The sequence below is a fragment of the Actinia tenebrosa genome, unplaced genomic scaffold, assembly GCF_029948245.1.
Source record: "Actinia tenebrosa isolate PJP-AT-01 unplaced genomic scaffold, QUT_ActTen_1.0 PGA_scaffold11__36_contigs__length_13525064, whole genome shotgun sequence".
Taxonomy (NCBI): Eukaryota; Metazoa; Cnidaria; class Anthozoa; order Actiniaria; family Actiniidae; genus Actinia; species Actinia tenebrosa.
Genome location: NW_028292571.1, coordinates 2598948 through 2619206, shown reverse-complemented (window position 1 = coordinate 2619206; position 20259 = coordinate 2598948). Strand labels below are relative to the sequence as shown.

General features: G+C 42.6%; 1 long non-coding RNA gene across 2 annotated transcripts in view; it reads right to left on the bottom strand.

The window, feature by feature from the left end:
* The window catches only part of LOC148912337 (uncharacterized), a 43974-nt gene that overhangs the window by 10546 nt on the left and 13169 nt on the right, over nucleotides 1–20259 (bottom strand). The window contains exon 2 of one of the 2 annotated variants that reach the window (XR_016119289.1): nucleotides 3831–3962. The exons of the other annotated variant lie outside the window; for it this stretch is intronic. This is a non-coding gene — a long non-coding RNA (uncharacterized LOC148912337). Of the gene's footprint in view, nucleotides 1–3830; nucleotides 3963–20259 lie in introns of those variants that run through there. 2 annotated transcript variants of the gene reach the window in all.

The following is a 20259-nucleotide window of genomic DNA, read 5'->3' as shown; positions in this document are numbered from 1 at the left end:
CGTCGTAATCTAGAAAGACGTTGGCGACGTTCCAAATTAGAGGTTGACCGTGAATTATATGTTGATCAATGTAATGTTGTTAAAAAACTGATTTTTGATGCAAAAATGAATTTTTATTCTAATTTGATTACTGATGCTGGTTCTAACAGTAATGATCTATTCCGTTCTATTGATCGATTGCTACACCGTATACCTGAGGAAAAACTACCAACCTCAACTTCATCCACAGATCTAGCTAACAATTTTGTTTACTTCTTTAAAAACAAAATCGTTAACATCAGAAATGGCTTCGTTCCTACGTCACATCTTTCAAATGATTTCTCTTATCTGGATTCACCTAAACTGGATTGTAAAATTGATTCATTTTCGCCTATCTCTATTGATGAATTATCAGCCATTGCGAAAAAGATGTCATCTAAATCCTGTAGTCTTGATCCTCTTCCTGCAAGTCTCCTACTTGGACATTTTGGCGCATTACTGCCTACTATATGTGAAATCGTTAACCTGTCACTTCAAACTGGTGTTGTTCCATCTTCTCTTAAAGTTGCTGTTTTAAAACCGTTACTGAAAAAACCATCTCTTGATCATGAAATTTTTGGAAATTATCGCCCTATCTCTAATTTAAAGAATATCTCCAAGATTATTGGAAAAGTCGTTTCTCTTCAGCTAAATGATTATCTGTCTCTGAACAATCTCCATGAACCATTGCAGTCTGCATACAAAACATTTCATAGCTGTGAAACTGCTCTTCTTCGAGTACAAAATGATATCCTCCACTCCATTGACAATCGTTCTTGTGTTGCCATGCTACTCTTGGACCTATCTGCTGCATTTGACACAGTTGATCATCAAATTCTTCTAGATCGTCTCCATACAAAATTTGGCATTTCTGGCATAGCTCTTCAATGGTTTAAGTCCTACCTCACTGATCGCTTTCAATTTGTTTCCATTGATGATTTTTCTTCTGAAGCCCTTCAACTTGATTGTGGCGTACCTCAAGGTTCTGTACTTGGTCCTTTGTTGTATCTCCTTTATACTTCTCCAGTAGCTGATATCCTCCGAATACACAGAATGTCTTTCCACCTTTATGCTGATGACACTCAATTATATATTCCTTTCTCCTGTAATGATGATTTGTCCCTTAATGATTCCATGAATCTGATTGAAAACTGTCTATCTGATATTGATGCTTGGATGACTACAAATAAATTGAAACTAAATAAAGGCAAAACTGAATTCCTGTTATTTTCTTCAAAGCACAGCCCACAGTTAACTCTTCCTTCTCTTCAATTTGGTTCTGATGTGATAATGCCCTCAATGCATGCTCGGAACATTGGTGTCATATTTGATACGCATCTTACTTTGGTTCGTCATGTGAATAATATTTGCAAGTCTTCTTTTTATCATCTCAGAAACATTGCTAAAATAAGAAAATACATCTCTTTGAAAACAACTGAAACTCTCGTCCACGCGTTCATATCCTCCAAACTCGACAACTGTAACTCTCTGCTCTTTGGCTTACCAAACAAACTCTTAGATAAACTACAATCTGTACAGAATGCTGCTGCCAGAATAATCACTCTTTCCCATAAACATGACCACATTACACCTATCCTCGTTAATCTGCATTGGCTACCAATTGAATCTAGAATCAAATATAAAATCCTATTACTTACTTTTAAAGCTCTTCATGGCCAATCTCCTATCTATATCCGGGAACTCATTTCAGTGTATAAACCGAACCGTAATCTTCGTTCTGCATCACAGGTTCTTCTATCAGCACATTCTTATAATCTTAAATCTTATGGTCATCGCTCCTTCTCTGTGGCTGCTCCTGAACTCTGGAACTCACTTCCAATATCTCTCCGAAATGCATCAAGTCTAGCCTCATTCAAAACTGAACTTAAAACTTATCTCTTCAAATTAGCATATTCTTTGTAAATAATTTTATTTTGTCGTTGTCTTTGTCGTTTGTTTACTAGCGCTTAGAACAGATTTGTATTTGCGCTTTATAAATAAATATTATTATTATTATTATTATTAACAATAAGCACGTGTCATATGTCTTTTGTCAATCATCACGCGTAAAACTCTGTCGATTCAGCAGAAAAACTGTCGATTCAGCAAAAAATTTTCGATTACGTAACACAGGTAAGCACAAAATATGTCTTTTTTTGTCAATCATCACGCGTAACATCAATAGTAGCCATATTCCATTGTTTTTTTGGTCTTAGTTTGACTGTTAGTCACTAAATACAAGGCCGGCCAAGTAATAGTAAGAGTTAGTTAGCGAGAACGGAGGCATTTAGCTTTATACAGACCGGGGATATATGTATCAAGCATGAATAATACATTCTAATATCCCGCATCTGCCTATACTACACAAGATTTTGCAACTTAACCATAGTTTATGACTCAACTATTAATTATCTTCGCAAGTTTTACGAGAAGGTAGACTGAGCTGAACTGCTCATAATCGCATGGGGAGCTTTCAACGATGCTGGCATTTCAGGCTTTAACTTAGAAAATGATATATATACTTTCAATGAAACAACGTTCTTGAATCAACCTCAAACAATTTGTGCAACATATATTCTCTACGTTTTTTCTTAAATTTATTCTCTTTCAAGCTTAATGCAAAATGATTACATAAGATGACTATAAATTATACACTTTTGATGGCTTTTTGATCGGAGCTAATAAGTGATTACTAAATTTTTTTGCAAGTCATAATCATGACGATTCTAGGTTTAAATTACATCTTTAAATATAAAAACTTTTGACATAACTGAAACCTTCCATATACTTAATAAGATATTTGTAATTGACCGAGTTTTTGTAATTGACCGAGTTTTTTTTGTGATTGACCGAGTTTTGGTGATTGACCGAGTTTTTGTAATTGACCGAGTTTTTGTAATTGACCGAGTTTTGGTGATTGACAGAGCTATTGTAAATCGACTGAATTTACGCAATTGACTATTTTTATAAGCATTATTTGATTGACCAAAAAAAAAAAACATATAGAACGTGCTTGTGTAATGCAATGCACTGATAAGTGTACACATTCAAGCGAAGTAACGCAATTGACAAACAAATATTCAATTACATCGAAATGACAATTTTGAACCATTCCGCGCGCCATAAAGGCACCCCCAACATATTGCAATTTGAAAAAAATGTATGAGAGCGTTTTCCAAATATTACGCGATGAATATTTTCATGGTTTTACTATTATTTCCCGCGCGTCAACTTTATACCCTCAAAATCGGGACTTTAATTTAGTGGATTCAATATTTTTAGTAGCTAGAATATAGGTACGGATATCGACACTGTCCTTATTGAGTATGAAACAAATTGTGACTTTCTTTCTAACGTTATGGATTTTTTGATATGAAGTTAAATGACCCAATTTGTTGTCAAAAGCGATAGAAGATATCGATGAAAGCGGCATTCAAAAAATCGTCCAACGATTTTTTTCTTAAAGTCACTAAAAGATGTATCTTTTACAAATATTCTCCTTTAATTTCATATGCATTGACGAATTTTAAGGCAGTCAAATAAAAATAAGTACGCCCACAACTAGCTAACAGCACACGACAAGAAATAACACGGAAGTCAAGCGTAAATAATCAACAAGCAGCCGTTAGCGAAAATAGTTGTGTTAGAAAGAAAGTCAAAATTTCAAAAGTTATGACGCCGCTTGAAAATTCGATCCGAAATTTGAAGCATATGAAACATCGCGCTGCAGAAACATTACTATTGAATGGATTGCCTCTGGGATTGCCTTGACGTTTTCACATATCTATTTCCAAGTATTGCAGATCAGCCTTACGAAAAATCAGCATCAAATCTTTAAAACTCATTGAATAAATGTTTTTTTTAATAATTGTCGTTGTAAACCTCAAATATGAGAGTTTTGCTAAAAATCACATTTTCACCGTTTTCTTCATAGTTTCGTAGGACTGAAAGAGAACAAATTCGAATAATAAGGATTGCAATCGGTTTTTCGGTCAAAGATTAGTGGAAATTGAGAAAATCACAACAAAACAAATATATGACTACATTGTCCAAGCAAAATTTAAAACTCCTACATCCCAAATAAACATAGAAAAAAGAATTGCTAACATACAGATGAACAACTTAACTGGGGGAAAAATTATAGCAGAATATATACAACCACAATTGACTCTTATCTCAGAATGTTTAAATATAAGATACTCAAAAATATTCTTTATTTGAATCGTGATCTACATCGTTTTAAATAAGTGAGCACTCCTCTAGTTCTCTCTGTCACGAAAGTCCAGAAACATTAATAGATTTTATTTTATTTTTTGTAGAATGCATTGAAGCAAAGAATTATTACTTCGGTATTCGAACTTGGTTCGAAACCATGGGATTTCATTACCTACTTCAAATAAAAAGAATATAATATTAGGAGTCGACGATATATCTCTTAACTTTATTATCCTATTATATGAATACAGTAGTATAGGGGATGGGGGTTCCAGCGCAACGACCACCGGAGGATTACCCGTCTAAAGTACCCCCCTCGATTCGTACCGCGATTACCCGCATCCCGAGTTTATGTAAAATATGTTAGTCTATATATGGAGTGCGAAGATTGTAAGAGAACTTTTAAGAAAGAAGTGGACTTGAAGAAGCATTTAAAGATGAAGACGAAGTGTATGAGCAGCTATGATTGTGGATGTGGTAAGAAGTTTGAGACTAAGGTTAAATTGTTTTGGCATTGTCAGGATTGTGAGTATGACTACGACGATCTGAAAAGGGTCTGGAATTAGGTATAAGATATCTCCTATCATATAGATGGAATCCCAAAGCAATTTCGAAACGGTGTCAATACCCGGTAACGGTGAGATTGACGTTAGACAGTTTTGGCGTCAGTCAGAAAGGAAGGTCAAGAGAACGCTTCGAAAAGGTATAGAGGAATTAGGAGCCCTGAAAGCGAGTATAATGGTAGAAGTAAGTTTATCAAAAGATGAGGCAACGACGACAGCAATGCTGCGATCAAAGTCACTGGTCATATTAGAGTCCACGAATCTGGATAGGTCACTCAGCGAAGCCTTAGAAGTAATAATGGAGTCGCTGTCTAACTACACGAAAGAAGGATCAGGTTGGACAGTGGAGGAGGTAGAAGGTATAGAAGTTAGCATGGCAAGGTACGTACCAATACGAGGAGGAAGCTACGTCCCCCTACCAACGTGGGTAGAAAGGAAGAAAGCCATAGTCAACGTAAAGAATGACGACAACCGCTGTTTTATGTGGGCAATACGATCCGCACTGTATCCAGTAGATAAGGATCCGTGTAGACCAAGTAAGTACCCAACAGACGATTTGGAGTGGGACGGCGTGGAGTTCCCAATGCAGCTGATAGACATACCGATATTTGAGCAGGAAAACGACGTAGCCATTAACGTTTATGGGGTTAGAGAGCAGACGATTGTACCGCTAGTATTATCGAAGAGTAAAGGAGAGCGAATACACCTCTTCTACCATGGTGGGCACTACTCGTGGGTTAAACACGTTAGCAGACTATTTTACAGACATACCAAACACAAGGGTAAAAAGTACTTCTGCGACTGCTGTTTATTATCCTTTACATCCATAAGTGCCTTAAAGAAGCACGATGAGATCTGTCGTGGAGTCGAGGAAGTAGCCCAACGAATACAGATGCCTTCAGATAAGAACTTAACATACTCGGACCATCAAAGGCAGATGCAGGTGCCTTTCGTCATTTATGCCGACTTTGAAGCACTGATAACGAAAGAAGAGTATAAAAGTGGCGCTACTAATAAGGTTGGATTACATGAGATCTGCTCCTTTGGATACATAGTTGTCAGATCAGACGGCAAAGCCAACCCACCTGTGATTTACAGAGGTAAGAATGCGTCTAATGAGTTCCTAGTAGCACTGCGAGAAGAAGAGGAAAAGATAAGAAAGGAATTAAGGCGTCCTAATAGTAAGGAGTTTACCAGCGAGAATCAGAATGCATTTAAAAAGGCGAAGAGTTGTTACATCTGCCAACATACACTTCTTCAGTTTGGAAGACAAGCGAAGAAAGCATGGGATGAAGAAGGGAAGTATTTAGGTGAAGCTCACTACAAATGTGGGAGGTATGCTAAGAAAGGTGAGAAACCTGGAAAGCCCTCCACGCACTGCATCCACTGTCATAAAGAATTCGTTGAGGATTTCTATGTGGATAAGGTTAAAGACCACTGTTACATTACCGGTAAGTACAGAGGTGCCACCCACTGGAAATGCAGTATGAACTTTAAAGTAGACCCGGAAATGGAAATACCAGTGTTCTTTCACAACCTTCGAGGTTACGATTCCCATTTGCTGCTGCAAGGAACAGACGGATCTGACGTTAAATGCATACCCAACAACAAAGAGCGATACATGTCTGTGACTGTAGGTAAACTTAAGTTTCTGGATTCGCAGCAATTTATGGCAGATTCCTTAGCGAACCTCGTAAGGTACAACGCCGACTTCCCAATATCGAGTCAATACGGTGCAGAAAGGAAAGGAGTCTACCCATATGAATACATGGACTCCTGGGAGAGATTCGAGGAGCCTTTACCACCAAAAGACCGCTTCTACAGCACCCTAAATGAGTCTGGTATAAAAGACGAAGAATACCAGCATGCCTTAAACGTATGGAAGAAGTACTCCTGTAGTAACATGGGGGACTACCACGACATCTACCTACGTTCAGACGTGGTACTGCTAGCTGATGTATTCCAAAGCTTCAGGAAAATGTCGATGGAATATTATGGGTTGGATCCCGCTAACTTCTACACTGCTCCTGGTCTTAGCTGGAGTGCACTTCTGAAGAAGACGAACGCGCAGTTAGATCTCCTGACGGAGTACGACATGTATCGGTTTATGGAAGATGGTATCCGCGGTGGTGTATGCGGACCCAGCCGACGTTACGCCCGCGCAAACAACCCCCTAGTAGAACACGACCCAGAGAAACCAACCACATACATCTATTACCTGGACGCGAATAACCTTTATGGCTGGGCAATGTCGCAATACCTACCCGTGAGAGACTTCGAATGGGATCCAGTAAAGTCCATAGACTTCTACATGCAGGTTGGAAAGGATGAGGAGAAAGGTTACGTGTTAGAAGTGGATCTGGAATACCCAGAGGACTTACACGACGCACACAATGAATTTCCACTAGCTCCAGAAGCGATAGAAATTCCATTCGAGCAACTAAGTCCACTGCAAAAGCAAATGTGTCCTGGATACAAGCCATACAGGAAGCTAACGATGAACCTGATGGATAAGGAAAAATACGTGGTACACTACCGCAACCTACAGTTTTATGTGTGCCAAGGTTTACGAGTGAAAAAGATCCACCGCGTATTGAAGTTCACGCAAGAGCCATGGATGCAACCATACATAGACTTTAATACGCAAAAACGTACCGCAGCTAAGAATGACTTCGAAAAGAACTTATTCAAGCTGATGAATAACAGCGTCTTTGGTAAGACCATGGAAAACATCCGTAAACGCGTAAGCATAAAAATAGCTAGCACCAGAGAGGAAGCAGAAGCATACGTATCGCAACCTGGATTCGTCAGATACGTGGAGATGCTGAACTTCTACGTGATCCACATGAAAAAAGCAAACCTATTCTTGAATAAACCTGTATACACGGGGTTTGCGGTGTTAGATCTCTCGAAGCTTCTCATGTATGAGTTCTATTACGACAAGTTAAAACCTAAATATGGTGATAATTGCCACCTTTTGTATACAGACACCGATTCCTTAATTCTCGAAGTACAGACGGAAGACGTATATAAAGACTGCCTCCCCGACATAGACGAGTACGACACCAGCGGTTACCCGAAGGAGCACTTCCTTTACTCTGCGAAGAATAAGAAGGTAATTGGGAAGATGAAAGACGAAATGTTAGGAAAACCCATAGTAGAGTACGTGGGCCTGAAACCCAAGATGTACAGCGTGCTAAAGCTGGACGGTGTAGAAAAGAAAGCTAAAGGCGTAAAAAAGTACGTGGTTAAGAAGGACATTACGCACGAGTCCTACCTCAACGTATTACGAACACGCAAGGAACAGCGGCATAAGATGAACAGCCTGCGCAGCTATGGTCATCAGATACATAACGTCACGCAGGAGAAGGTGTCACTGTCTGCATTTGACGGTAAGCGATGGATGTGTGATGACGGAGTGCATACGATAGCATTCGGACATTACACGATAAGCAGTTCTTCTTTGACGAACCCACGCGTGGGACCATCGTGAAGATGATACAAGATGGGCTGACCCTTCTTAGCTATTACGCTTCGGATCTGGTAAGTTTCCAAAAACCAATTAGGATCCGTAGCTCTTTTGGATCCTCCTTCTAATTCACCCGGCTCATAGAGATATCGAACCGTGACATCGCCTAATCTTTTTTCCTGGGGGAAGACCGCCCTCGAACTTCTGATGAAGGACTTGTGTTCCACGTGTTTCTTTTTTATGGCATCCTTGGGTTTTATTCCCGTAGCCCTGGCCGCCTCGTTGTTCAAGGCCGCGACGACCTGGGGGAGCCTCTGGGTCCATTCCCTGTTGCGTTTGGAGGGATCTTCCAGCTCTTTCCAATACTGGTACCCAAAGAGACGCTCGGCCAGGGTTTTATTGAATCTTTCGACGATGCTCTGACCCCTGTGGTACTCAGCTTCGGCTCTCCTAATTTTAGTGCTGTGGTCTTTCAGGGTCTTAGTAACCACGCCCATGAACTCTGTCCCCGCATCCACTTGCAGTAGCTTAGGCCATTTCAAAACGCGCTTATAAATCCTATCTAGGGCTTCTGCGACTTCCCCAGAATCCTTGCTGGTTATGGGTTCGGCGTCCTTATATCTGCTTGCGATATCGACTACGGTCAAAGCGTACCTATAGGTCTTTCTTCGCACCTTGTCGTGCGGTAAGAAAAGCAAATCCGCCTGATGAACTTCATTGGGGGTATTTACGGTGAAGCTGGACCTGGGAATGTACTTAGGCACGGGAAGATAAACCTGCCAGAGGGTTTGTTTTTTTAACCAGTTCTTAGCTGTTTTTTCTGATACCCTGGCCGCGGTTGCGAGTTTCTTGATAGCTGACGCTCCTCTCCAATAGCCTTCCGGTCCATAGTAAATCCTTTTGAGTTTGTCCTCTACGCGGCCCATTATATAAATTTGATTCAAGCGAAGGATAGGACAAGATTGATCTTACGTCCGTTAAAATCCACCGTCTCTCCGTCCACCTTAATGGTGATGTTTATGCTTTCTACCAAATTAGATAAATCATAGCTTAAAGAAATGGGAGTGTATTCTACCAGGTCAAATGGATTACCTTTGGGCAGAAACTTGGACATAAGAGAAGACTTTTTTCCATTGTTGTAACTATGAACCAAATCGCAATAGACTTCATAAGAGGATGCGACTTTCCATTTCACAGGTATGGCTGTGTTGGTAATTTTCTTGCCTGAGACACCTAGTAAAGATCCTAATGCATCGTATTTTCCTAGGGTTACCGAGAAATTGTTAGGAAGATTATGTTTGAAGGTCATTTCATGTGGTAATCCTGTGGTGAGAGTATAACCGCGCTTGGCGAGCTCCTTAGCAAGGGTGATTGGTGTGTAATGTCCATCGGGTAGCATTACGCCTTGGTAATTGTTAGACCCCTTATACACGGTGACCATACCATTGACTAAATTATACCAAGAATTGTACAAAGAGCAACTAACCAGCTGAACCTTATAGGCTTTGATAGGGGGATTCAGATAAGTGGTAAAGTTATTCTTGTCGCTTTCCAAAAAGACGATCATTATATATTAGACGCTCATGCTTTGCGTCAAGCAAAATACGCCAAGGCCACGCCTCCTGCCAGCCCTGCGACTCCTACAAATACCAGCTCATTGTCTTTTTGTTTCTTAGAAGGCTGGTAGTAATTCTTAAACTGGGGCTTTCTCATTCTAAAGTCGGGGTGCACCTGTGCATAGAGTTTAAAGGCGTAGTCTGTATTTTCAAAGTTCTTATCCGCCTGTATCTTATCTTGGTAGTTCTTGTCCAACCAATCCCTGTAGGCTTGTCTTTTTTCATTCCAAGCTGCAACGTCTCGCTGATATTTCTCCAGCGCTAAGTCGTGCCTCTTCCTCTCAGCGTTAGATTCTGCGTTTTTATCACCGCTAACTAATTTATCCAGATATCTACCACCATAATTAGCCCCTGTAAATGCTAAAGCTGTAATAACTCCACCTGCGACTAAGCTAACCATTATATGTTAGGCAGGTACTTTTCCTTCCGTAGGTAATCCTTTACCATGATAGCCCCACCCACGGCAGCGGTCATCTTAGCAAAATTAGCGAAGCTCTTACTTGGGTCTTCAGTAAAGTCTTCTTTGAGCACTTTCTTACCTACCCAACCAATACCCGCAACAATAGAAGTAATAATAGCTGCTTCTTCAACAGTTTTCAGCAACGCGGTCGACATTATATTACAAAGCGAGAAGGAAAATTTAGGTCGCCACGGGTGATAAATCTACTCCATTTCAGGGATCTTACTTTTTCTAACCTCCACAGGTGCGCGATACGTTGGTGGTTCTACCTTTTTCGTTGCCCACCATTGTAAGTAGAGGCTGCCTGCTGCTATAGCGACTCCTAACGCGCCAATGACGTATCCCGGATTAATAAAGGATTCTTCTTCCTCCACCTTTTCTTCTTTTTTGGCTTTGTTCTTTTTATTCATCTCTGCGAGCTTCTTTCCCGCGGCAACTCTACCTGGAGATTTAGCCTTGGTGATTCGTCGCTCCTCTACTTGAGGGGTTTCCTCCGCCTTCGATTCTGGTTCACTCATTTATATCTAAGGACTTGAAGGACTTGATAAGTAACTTAAGACGACTTGACTAAGTACTTAAGGATGACTTAACTAGGTACTTGAGGCGACCTGGGTAATTCCCGCGAATGACTTGACTAAGTACTTGATAAGTCACTTGCAGGTACTTGACTAGGTACCTCAGCAAGTGCCGCCTGGAAGACCTTTTCGACTTCTCTGTCCTTCTTGAAGTCCTTCCAAGATGTTCCAAAGGAACCTAGTACCTCCTTCAAGTCAACGTGCTGAGCTACGTGAAGTGCCGCAGAGGCGACTGCCATTAACTTACCGCACTTCAAAGACAACCACCCGCAGGTTATCTTAAGTTCTTGGGCGATGACATAGTCCTCGCTTATGTCCTTCCGCAGTTGCTCCACGTCGTCTATGGGCAGTGCAAGTCCAAGCAATTTAGTGGCAAGTCGGATAGCGGAGTCTGCTACGGCGTCCGTGGTCTTACTTGCAAGGGCGGCCTCGTACCTCTTATGGAACTTCTTGACTTCATCTTCTGACAGCTTATTAACCTGCTCATGGGTAAGTTCCTTACCTATCATTTCTTTACACTTCCCAGAAGACACAAGGATGTTGAGTTGTTCCTTAAGGTTACTTTCATCTAACTGTGTGGGGACTTCATCTAAGAGCTGCTCAATCTCCATATATGTTAATGGAATACGGAAACCTCAAAGAGAAGATCATCTTGGAATGTTGGTGCGTCTTTAAATGCCGCATGTATTCGTGTAACTGTTCCTTGGATATCTCACCCCCATAGTCGCTTAAGATGGTTTCCAGGTCAGACTTACTGGGTGTATAAAATACTACGAGAGAGCCTATGTTTTCCCTAAAGGGTTTAGAGACACTGGTAAGCTGCTGGGAAAGCAACCAAACGCTGATATTGTCGTGTCTGCCGCTGAAAGCGAGTTTCACTAATTCGGAGGTACGCTTTTTTACGTCGTCCCCACAGGCAATGTCATCCAGTATGAGTAAAGTCTGCGTATCTTTAGGGAATTGCTTGTGCCAGAACTTCAAATGGTTGGATAACTCGTTAGGATCTAAAATATCTACGAAGAAGTCGTCATCGTTCACGCCTATACCAGTCCAGGTGCGGTTGTTCACGTAGGTGGGGCATAATAGCACTATGTAGTCAAAGCGGTATCTAAAGGGTCCTAATAGCTGCTCTACCACGAACTGCGTTTTACCGCAGCCGGTGGGTCCTACTATCAGAGCGTTACAAGGTATGTGATCTGGGTCCATATATAGATGGACCCAGTGGAAGCAGTAAGAAGGATTGTCGCCGACGCAAAAGATAAAAGAGACACCATAGAAATGCAAAGGGAGGAGATAGACCGGCTAAAAGAGCGCGTGCAGGAGTTGTACGATGAAATGTGCGGTCTGAAGCGCACAGAAAGGCTTGCTGCACTCTGGACGATGATAGGCTGGACTAGGGATTCCCTTAAGGATTTCATGCGATACCCTCTGTGAATATATATATATATATGGACTGCATTACATCTGAATTAGCCGCTGACTGCATAGTCGCTACCCCTCCAACGCCAAAGCCTCGTAAGAAACGCAGCTGCCGTCACTGTAATGAGGTATTCTCTGAAGGAGACTTCGTTGGACATTGGTGTCCTGCGGATACTAAAGCACAAAGGACTTTAGAAGATGCTCGATGAAAAGGTCGTAAAGAAGGTCTTACTGATTTCCACCAAAGGAATTAGCATAGACCTCATTTTTTATTATTTTGTTAAATGCTGCACAGATGACATTGAAGGATAGTCTATTTTTTATTGTTATTTTGTTAAATGCTGCACAGATGACATTGAAGGATAGTCTATTTTTTATTGTTATTTTGTTAAATGCTGCACAGATGATGTCAAAGAATGGTCTATATCTTTCATCGTTAAGTTCCTACAAAGAATGAAATCTACATTCGTCTCTTACCGTATTTTAACAATTTAACAATAAAAAATAAGATCTACGTAATTGTCTCTTGCTGACATTTAACAATTTAACAATAAAAAATGAGGTATATATAATGAAGTGCATGCAATGCGATAGAGCCTTTAGTAGCAAGCAGCGGCTGCAATACCACCTTTCCAAGAAAGTCTGTCAAAAGACCATCAGCACTGTTTGTGGCGACTGCGGTAAGGAATTGTCCACCGTACAGGCCCTACGATATCACCGCGAGCATAGAGTCTGCCTTAAAGACCATTGTCACCGATGCGATGAACCCCTCTTTGAAGAGAACTGGCATAAATACCGCTGCCGGCGTTACCACCTCGAAGAAGTCGTCTGTGAAACCCACGGCGATTTAGCAGAGCGATGTTGCCCCCTTGAAACCAGCCGGGCTTTAGTGCTGCGTAAAAAAGAAATAGACCAAGATTTCGTATGCTTTGACGACTACGAAGGAGTAAGATGGGAGAACCGAGAACACTGGGACGGCATCTGCGATAAATGTGGTTGTCAACGCAGCGGTCAACATATTTGGTGTTGCCTGTACGAAGGTCCCAAGCCTTTAGACCATTACCTTGCAATACGAAAAGAATGGTCTAATATATGATGTTACCTTACGTCGCAGCGTTCGCAGGAGGAGCCTTGATTACAATATCGATCAATTTCATGTCAGAAAAAATGAGGTCCGACGTAGCAGACCAATACCTAGAAGCCCATGAGGATGACTAATCACACAATGGATTAGCCTCCGCCTTTCTTTCAACGTCGAACTTCCATCGACCGTTGACTTTACCATAGCTACGTATGTGAGTGTACTCTTCGCCTTGCAGTACGTACCGTACGCAGTCAGGAGCCCACAAACTGTACTCTTGGCTGCCGTCTAAGAGGACCAACCTTAAACGGTTAATGTCCTCGAAGACGACGTAATTTTTTATTTTGTATGAAATGCCTTGTATTAATTCACGCCAGTGTGTTTGTTCAACTATCATTATACCTATGAAATATCTTTCGGTGCGTTTGTAGCGTCTCCTGTGACTTGAAAGCCTTAACACAGCCAGGACCCTCTTACATTACATAGACGTCTTTAAGAAGGCCGCCGAACAAAATGCAAAGGACAAAGCCACCCAAAAATGGTTTAATTAGTTAATATATATGTCATCTGAAACGATTGTGAACGCTATCCTTATAGGTCTACCTGTGCTCATGGCTGCTAGTATCGCGTATAATTACGCAATAGACAAGCATGGTATAATCATGTGCCCCGTTTGCGAAGAGGTTTTCCCAGCAAGTGAGGAATTTCCTCTTATCAACGCCTATGACATTGATAGCTCATACGTCAAGAAAAGATTGGAATGAATATTGCAGGTGATAAAAAAGTCGTCGCTCACACCTGCGCATTCGTAGGCGGAGCATTAATTTATTGGTCGCTTAATCACATAATGGATTAGCGTCGGTGCGGCGTTCGATGTTAAACTTCCATCGACCGTTCACTTTACCATAACTTCTTATGTGTGTGTATTCCGCACGCAGTCAGGTACCCATAAAGTACTCTCTTCATTGTCATGCGTCAAGATTAACCTCAATCGGTTGATATCTTCAAACATGACATAATTTTTTATTTTGTAAGTTTGACCCAGTGTGTTTGTTCAACTATCATTATACCTATGAAATATTCTTTGGTGGGTCTGCAGCGTCTCCTGCCTCTTAAAAGCCTTAACACAGCCAGGACAAGGTATGCGAATGCCGTCGACGTAACGGTCAATTTCCCTGCAGATCAGATCGTAATCATTGCAAACCATCGCAAGATAACCATTCATTTCATATTGCGTCAATACCGCTTTTTGTTTGTCGGACAATACGCCGTTACCCTTTGGCGTCTTCAACTCCAAGCATAACCCATTATATTTTTTATGTGCATTAAGAACTAAGATGTCAGGCTGACCTGCCTGGTAACCTTTCTGCCAACATACTATTCTTTTGGAGGCCGAGTCCTGTAATTCTCCAAGACCTGGTGCAAGCAATAGGATAGGGTGGAACCGACGTATGTAGTCCACGACTTTCTTATGCAGGTCAAACTCATTCTCGATCTTAAAGACTAACTTGTTAGGACTATCGAACCGCCTTCCTATTTCATACTTACCTGTCTTTCTCAATGCGGGGAGAACGTCCTCGAGGACCCAATCCTGGAATGTCTCTGCCGTTGGCATCTTAGAGCTAAATATTAGTTGATACAACCCAGATTCGGTTACATACAGGGAATTAGGCTGTGAATACGAGGGGAGGCGATTCACCTCCACTCTAAGTTCGCTAAGCTTTACCTTATATTTTTCACGAACATGCACCTTAATTGCATCTTTTGGACGTTCGTAACCCAACGCCAGCGCCACTTCCTTTGCTTTGAAGTATAGTTTATCGCCTTGCACTATGCATTGCAGTTTGGTTTCGTTGTTTTCGAATACGCGAAGCATATTATACGTAAGGGATATTTTTTTATCAAAAGGATGAGTGAGCGCAGCGAACGAATCAATAGGCAACGCTCTTTAGCTGATTCATTTCTACGCTCAGTTGCGCGTCAGACACGACGAAGACGTAGCAGTTTATTTTGTCACCGTCGCCAGCGGAGGCATTCTTGGTGCGCTTGATTTCCAATGTTATACCATCCTGCGTATTTACTAGACGTAAACCCTGACCATGTAGGTCTTCGTCGTTAATGGTGCGCATGTCAATCCATAACGCATACTTATCATTAAAGAATTCCTCGGGGCTAATTTGGTCGCCAAACTTGCGCATTGCCTCCCTGTACACGTCTGCGGGCTTTATTCCCTGCGAGTAGACCTTGTTTGGAACGCCGTTGATATTCACACCGACGTTAGTAATGTTGGGGTTGTGAAAGGCTTCGGAGTCGCGCTTACCAGCCTCGTAGGGTTTGGCAAACACCAACATCAACCCCGTGAGACTTCTTCGGGGGAGGTTAATACTTTGGTTAATAACCTCATCCGTCTTATCCAGGAAGCTAAACGTCTTATACATCACTACGTGGTCGTAAAGGAATGCCTTCCCTGCACTGTATTCCATGCCAGCGCTACGGGCCAGCTCTTCGCTGTACACGGTTTCGTACTGTAGCTCTAAGTTAGTGATAGAATAAGGATCGACAGCTCCGCTAATTGCGCTGTCCATTCCTCCTATGACGGTCGTAGTGTCTGCCAAGGTTACTTCAAACTGTAACTCGGATAACTGTCTGGGGTAGTACACGCCATGGTTCGTAATTACTTCAAAGTCCAAAGGGATAACGTATTTGGTACCGTACGCAGTTACTACCCTTGTTGCGTCTGCTACTGCGGTTGCGTCACCGGAGTCCGTAGGCGCCGGGTCGGTGTCGCTGCGAAGCTTACGAAGAATAACGCTTCCAATTCCCTGCTCTACTTTCTGCTCACGGTCGAACGCCGTCAACCACAAATCTTTGTACGTGGCATACAAGTCGTACCTATTCAAATCCAACAATGATTCCCCGGCGAACTTTACGCGCATCTTGGAAACCAAGTTCCTACCTGCGTTATTGACGACATAGCGCTTGTCCGCAGTACTTGGTTGTACCGCTAGATCGAACCTTAAAGCCAAAGTCCCAGGAACCAACACCAAGTTGTCTGTTAGACGGGGCACGCCTACGTACAACGTCTCCCCTGGTTTTGCGCTGCTGGGAGTAAAGGTGACCCGGTGAAAGGTGCGTTCTGCTTTCAGTCCGCCAACCTGCTTAGGTAATACATTGGGGTTTAACTTTGAGCTTATCATATATAATGGAAGTAAAAGAAACGGATTTCGATCCCACCACTGAGGAAGGTCAGGCTGATATCAACGACGGCGATGAAGAACCGCTGCTTCCCACCCAACAACCTGACGATTCCCTAAGACATCCCAAAGCACGCGAGTACACGTTTCCGCGTGAGCATATAGAGCTTCAAAACATGGGCGAGCCGGAAGCAGCCGCGCGGGAAACCGTAGAGTGGGCAATGGAAGAACTAAGGATGCGTTATTCCCGCCTTGATGCTGACGGCATAAGACTCACAGAACGCGGAAACAAAGTCCTCATAAGCGTCAGAGACATGAGATATCCCGACAAAGACCGCTGGACGAAACCACAGCTCCTTTTCGACGAAAATGGCTCGGTCAAGGTTAACGTGGCAAGATTAAGAGGCTTTCAACTAGCTACCAGAAGTGCGTTAGAAAGGTTGGGAGCCCTGAATGAAAGGGTCGCACTAGAAAAACACGCCGAGGAACTACAAAAAACGTTGAAGGAAAAGGAAGCAAATTACGAAAAACAAATACGGCAGCTAACCGATGCTCAAAAGAAAGAAATCAAGGGCAAGAACGAAGTCATACTGCAATTCAGGCGAGAAGCTGAAACGGCTTTAGACGAAAGAGACCAAGTCCGACACGCCTTCGATCTTGCTCTAAAAGACCTGGATATGAGCAAGGAAGAAGCTAAAAACTTGCATATCACCATAACCGGCTCTTTAGAGGAACGGCGGCAGTTGGTTGCCGAAATTAACACTAAGGAAGAACAAATCCGGCAAAGAGATCAGGCCATCGAAGACCTGGAGGGGCAAATAGAGCGGCAGCAGGAAATAATCAACGACCAGACTCGTCCCGAAGAGGAAAGGGAGGCAGCTCAAAGGGAATCAGAAACCCTTCAGGAAAGAGTCGCGGAATTACAAGCGCAAAAGGACAACCTGGAAAAGGAGTTGGGGCTTACCACCAAGGAAAAGGTAAAAAGGGCCCTCTTGAAGTATGGGGTACCTTTAGCATTTGCAGTCGCCGTTTCAAGCGTCGTAGGGGTAATCATATCTGCCCTTAAAGCTACAGGAGCTGGTGTGAAGAAGTTAGGCAATGGCCTAACAGACTTGGGAAAAAAGATGGCAGCCAGTATTCCAGGGCTGCTGGGTTCGGTTGTTTCCTTGACCTTAAAGGCAGGAGGTGAATTGTTAAAGTTCGTGGGTAACAACATTTGGATATTAGTTGTTGCTATCGGAGTGGTACTTTTGAAGAAGATGAGGGGTTAATCTTATCCTTGTACGTTACTGGTGGCTTATCGTCGTCGGTCGTCCGAGGCGTTCTCGACTGGGAATAAGTAAAGATAGTATTCGCACCGCCTTGATAATGCGGTATCAGGGGTAGGACACTCATAGTAGAAATGGGCTTATGATTCCAGGGCCTGTCGGAGGTGGCAGCGCCTCCGGCGTAATTTATCCTTACGTTGCCATCGTGGGGGAGAATTTGCAGCTTGGCATATTGGCAGTTGGCTATCATATGAAAAGTAACCGGCGTTAAGTCTTCTGCACTTAGCGGAGGGGGCTCCGACGAAAAATGGGTCGGGCTTCTATTGTTAACTTTTTTTCTGTATGGTGGCAATGGGTGGTTATTCTCGTCGACGAGCCTAAACCCCACGTTTGCACCATTACCCGTGTTAATGCTAATAGTGCATATTATTAATCCCAAGCCACCGACTTCAACCCACATTCCGATGTCAATCCACTCATTCTTTTCGCCATATTCCTTTTGGTCTAAATGGAAAACATGATGGGTTTCCTTTACATACGGATTCATATACTTAATACCGTAAGAGTGCTAATGGTAGCGTGATTATAGGGCCGGTCTCTTTGGTCATGTATGCTATTCACGGTGACGATTCCCGTATCGTCTACACGCATTTGTAATTTTACCTTCCCATGGCAGTCGGCAACCATATGAAAAGTCCAAACGGATAGATTCTCAGTGCTGTTAGGGTTGGGCTCTACGGAAAAATGCGTGGGCTCCCTGTTGTTCGTCTTATTTCTCATAGGCTGCAGTACGCCATTCTCATCCAGGAACCTAAAGCCGACGTTGGCATGGCTGCTCGTGCCAATGCAAATACTACAAAGGATTAACTTCTTTCCTGAGTAGTTCAAATTCACGGACATGCCCGTGACATCAACCCAAGAGCTCTGGGTGTATTTTTTCTCACCTGTGTAAGTCGTATAGACACAATCTACTCCAGCTACGTAGGGGTTGTTCATCGCCATATATAATAGCTTAGACCAATGCTTGCAGCTGCTAGGCCGGCTTTTAGTAAGTTATGGTCATATTCCTCGGTAACCTTCTTTACTGGTTTCTTTGGCGGCACGTACGCCTTTTTTAATGGTTTTTCTGTGTGCTCCTTTTTTGGTTTCTCTACAAAGTGAGTAATGCCCTTGGTCATGTCAAAGTTCACGTCATTCACCCCAAACTTCATATCCTTAGTAGCTCGCTGCAGCTTGTTGTTATAACCCACAACGGAATTGGTGTTAATAACTAAATTACTTGGCATTAACCAACAACCAGGTGACAAAGCGTAATCCAGTCGCACTTTAGACTGCTGCACCGCTAATTGATATCTCTGCACCGACTTGGATATGTCGTTCTCTATTATTGCTGACTCAAATAAAGTTAGGAATTCTTCTTGCGTTTCCCGCGAAGCACCTTGGGATCCAACGATGGGGTTGCGGGTATTTACCTGCGCTCCTAAGATGCAGTACACAAATGCTTCAATGCTGCGGTTAATCCTGGCTAGGTTCCTTAAACCTTTTCCTTTCATCAACACGAATGGATCCCAAGTGCCGAGGTAGTTCGATTGGATTCTGGTAATTAATGAATTATTGCTCTTATCACCACCCATATCACCGAACTCTAACTCATTACTTGGGTATTTCTGATGCCCATAATCGACCGGCTTCTCACCGTTGGCACCCCAAACGTAAACGATGCCAAGGCCATGCGTCTTACCCTCCTTATACCGAAAGTCTCTTTGCTGTGGTTTGAACTCATTAATTAACCTTTCTAGGGCTGCGGTGTTATATCGATTATTCATTGGATTAAATACCTTATCTCCCGGTAAAGGTACGTTAAGCTCCTTCAACAACCTCCTTACCGTAAAGGCAACGTGAAACCGCATGATTGGAACGTGAAACATATCCGCGGCAACGCCACAACCTTTAGTGGCAGCCCAGACAGCAAAGTTTAACTGCTGCGGCCAATATCGCATATTGGGTCCTGCTAACCATTCCCTGGCCTCTTTACCCGACGTATGCTTTAACATCGTATCCCCATAGATATTCCTTACTACTACATCAAATGATTGCCTACCCACTGAAATCTTCAGGAACGTTACCATCGTTTCAAAGTCGTTTACACCACCTTCAGCATCGTAAAATGGGTAATCTTCCGTGGTTAACAATAAGTTTCTAGGAAAATTGGGCGCTTTATGCACGGGCACCTCCTTCGTTATTGGCAAATGCTGTGCTTTTTTCCTCTCCTCATGCGGCTCCAAGTCCGTATTGCTGTACATTCTTTCGCCGTTATAGTAAATCCCATCGGGTCTTCTTTCGAACTTACTAGGGTCTGCATGCGGAAACATCTTCCTAAA